The sequence below is a fragment of the Chionomys nivalis genome, unplaced genomic scaffold (genome assembly GCF_950005125.1).
Source record: "Chionomys nivalis unplaced genomic scaffold, mChiNiv1.1 scaffold_29, whole genome shotgun sequence".
NCBI lineage: Eukaryota > Metazoa > Chordata > Mammalia > Rodentia > Cricetidae > Chionomys > Chionomys nivalis.
Genome location: NW_026646888.1, coordinates 2986465 through 2990625, shown reverse-complemented (window position 1 = coordinate 2990625; position 4161 = coordinate 2986465).

The following is a 4161-nucleotide window of genomic DNA, read 5'->3' as shown; positions in this document are numbered from 1 at the left end:
CCATCAAAATCCCATCAAAATTCTTCACAGATCTTGAGAGGACAATAATCAACTTTATATGGAGAAACAAAAAACCCAGGATATCCAAAACAATCTTATATAATAAAGGAACTTCTGGAGGCATTACCATCCCTGACCTCAAACTCTATTACAGAGCCTCAGTATTGAAAACAGTTTGGTATTGGCATAAAAACAGAGAAGTCGACCAATGGAACCGAGTAGAAGACCCTGATTTTAACCCACAAACTTATGAACACCTAATTTTTGATAAAGGAGCTAAAAGTATTCAATGGAAAAAAGAGAGCATCTTCAACAAATGGTGCTGGCAGAACTGGTTGTCAACGTGTAGAAGAATGAAAATAGATCCATATCTATCACCATGCACAAAACTCAAGTCCAAATGGATTAAAGACCTCAATATTAGTCTGAACACACTGAACCTGATAGAAGAAAAAGTTGGAAGTACTCTACAACATATGGGTACAGGAGATCACATCCTACGTTTATCACCAGCAGCACAGACATTAAGGGCAACATTGAATAAATGGGACCTCCTGAAACTGAGTAACTTCTGTAAAGCAAAGGACACTGTCACTAAGACAAAAAGGCAACCCACTGACTGGGAGAAGATCTTCACCAACCCTGCAACAGACAAAGGTCTGATCACCAAATTATATAAAGAACTCAAGAAACTAAACTTTAAAATGCTAATGAACCCAATAAAAAAATGGGGCACTGATCTGAACAGAGAATTCTCAACAGAAGAAATTCAAATGGCCAAAAGACACCTAAGGTAATGCTCAACCTCCTTAGCGATAAGGGAAATGCAAATTAAAACAACTTTGAGATACCATCTTACACCTGTCAGAATGGCTAAAATCAAGAACACCAATGATAGCCTTTGCTGGAGAGGTTGTGGAGAAAGAGGCACACTCATTCATTGCTGGTGGGAATGCAAACTTGTGCAACCACTTTGGAAATCAGTGTGGCGATTTCTCAGGAAATTTGGGATCAACCTACCCCAAGATCCAGTAATACCACTATTGGGAATATACCCAAGAGATGCCACATCAAATGACAAAAGTATCTGTTCAACTATGTTCATAGCAGCATTGTTTGTAATAGCCAAAACCTGGAAACAACCTAGATGCCCTTCAATGGAGGAATGGATGAAGAAAGTGTGGAATATATACATATTAGAGTACTATTCAGCAGTAAAAAACAATGACTTCTCGAATTTTGCGTGCAAATGGATGGAAATAGAAAACACTATCCTGAGTGAGGTATCCCAGACTCAAAAAGAGGAACATGGGATGTACTCACTCATAATCGGTTTCTAGCCATAAAATAAAAGACATTAAGCATATAATGTGTGATCCTATAGAAGCTAAATAAGAAAGTGAACCCAAAGAAAATCATAGAGTCATCCGCATGGAGAGGGGGAAGTAGACAAGATTCCAGGGCAAATACTGGGAACTTGCGGGTGAGGTGGCATGGGGCAAAGGGGAAATAGGATGAGAAATATGAGAAGGGGAGGATGGGAGGAGCTCGGAGGATTGGGATGGTTGGGCTATAGGAAGGATGGATACGGGAGCAGCGAAGTATATATCCTATCTAAGGGAGCCATCTTAGGGTTGGCAAGAGACTTGACTCTTGAGGGGTTCGCAGGTGTCCAGGAATATGTCGCCAGCTGGTACCTTGGGCAACTAAGGAGAGGGAACCTGAAATGACCCTATCCTATACTGATGAATATCTTGCATATCACCTTAGAACCTTCATCTGGCGATGGATCGAGGTAGAGACAGAGTCTTAATTTGGAGCAAAGGTCTGAGCTCTTAAGGTCCAAATGAGGAGCAGAAGGAGGGAGAACATGAGCAAAAAATCAGGACCACGAGGGATGCACCCACCCACTGTGACAGTGGAACTGATTTATTGGGAGCCCACCAAGGCCAGCTGGTCTGGGACTGAATAAGCATGGGTTGATTCCGGACTCTCTGAGCATGGCGGTCAATGAAGACTGATGAGAATCCAAGGACAATGGCACTAGGTTTCGATCCTAATACATGAACTGGCTTTGTGGGAGCTTAGCCTGTTTGGACGCTCACCTTTCTGGACATAGATAGAAGGACCTTGGTCTTCCCGCAGGGCAGGGAATTTGGACTGCTCTTCAGTATCGAGAGGGAGGGGGAATGGAGTGGGGGGAGGAGAAGAGGAGTGGAGATAGGGGGAGGGAAGTGGGGGGAGGGCAATATTTGGGAGGAGGGGAGGGAATTGGGAAATGGGGAGCAGGTGGAAATTTTAATTAAAAAAGAATAAAAATAAATAAATAAGTAAAAAAAAAAGAAAAACATATAGGCATCATCCTGAATATTAGCCTCCATTAGGCGATGAAATAAGACAGAGACAGAACCCACATTGGAGCACTGGACTGAAATTTCAAGGTCCAAATCAGGAGCAAAAGAGAAAAGAGCACGAGCAAGGAACTCAGGACCGCAAGGGGTGTACCCACACACTGATGCAATGGGGATGGTCTATCAGAATCTCAGCAACTCCAGATGGCATGGTTCTGTAAAAGCATGGGATAAAACAGGACTCCCTGAAAATAGTGGACAATGAGGACGACTGAGAACGCAAGAACAATGGCAAAGGGTTTTTGATCGTACATCACGTACTGGCTTTGTGGGAGTCTAGGCCATTTGGATGCACACCTTACTAGACCTGGATGTAGGTTGGTGAACCTTGGACTTCCCAAAGGGCAGGGAACCCTGATTGTTCTTAGTGCTGAGGAGAGATGTGGAATTTTTGGGGGGTAGGTGAGGGAAATGGTAGGCGGTGATGGGAGGAGGCAGAAATCTTTAATAAATAAATAAATTTTAAAAATTGCTTTGGCTATCCTGGGTTTTTCGTTTTTCCATATAAAGTTGATTACTTTCCTCTCAAGTTATATGAAGAATTTTGATGTGATTTTAATGGGGATTGCACTGAATCTATAGATTTCTTTTGGGAGAATTGCCATTTTTATTATGTTGATCCTCCCAAACCAAGAGCAAGGGAGATCCTTCCATTTTCTGGTATCCTCTTGAATTTCCTTCTTAAAAGTCTTAGAGATGTTTTCAAATACAACTTTGACTTCCTTGGTCAGAGTTACCCCAAGATATTTTATGCTATTTGTGGCTATCATGAAGGGTGATGCTTCTGTGAATTCCATCTCTGCATACTTATCTTAGTGTATAGGAGGGCAAGTGATTTTTTTTGAGTTAATCTTGTATCCTGCCATATCACTAAACGTCTTTATCAGTTGTTGAAGTTCTTTGGTACAGTTTTGGGGTCACTTATGTATACTATCATATCATCAGCAAATAATGAAAGTTTAACTTCTTCCTTTCCAATTTGAATCCACTTGATCTCCTTATGTTGTCTTATTGCTATTGCTAGAACTTCATGCACTATATTGAAGAGGTAAGGAGAGAGTGGAGTCACTGCCACAAGCCATTGCAGGGGCTACATTAACTGAGAAATTAGGGAACTCTTTTGAATATAGTGATCAGAGCTCTAAGGCTCAAGTCCCAGCCTGAGTCCTACCTCTTTGTTGGTCTACATGGTTTTCACATCCGAAGGATGTGGAGTTTATGAGGCAAGCCCCAAGAGGTTTGAAATACTGCAGGAATTGATATGCATGAAGCATCTGGGTGCACAATAAATGCTACTCCTTATCTCATGTAAAGTTGGTGCCTAGGATGTTGTGGTGATGGCTGCTTGGTATAGTATTAGCATCAAAGGTCTGATCCCCCAGAAACCCACTTGGTGTTCTGGCTAAAGAGTCTGGCCTCACTGTCAATGGATATATTTGTTTAACAAGTTCTGCTTGAATGACTGCGGTTAGAGAATTACTGAGCTTGACTCCCAACATTGATCACTGTGCTGCTTAATTCATGTTCACACATACATGCATGTGAACCCACACACATGAGGAAACATGCATACACACATATACGCTGTAAGTAAACCACACACAAAATGAATAAAAGTCAAAGAGTGCCTAAGTCTCTGCTTGATCCCACAGTACCCCAGGAAATGGTAATTGGGGTCTTTTATAAACCTCTTACAAAGGACTTCAAAGAATGTCTGTCTTCCCAGGCCATGACATTTTATTTCAGTACC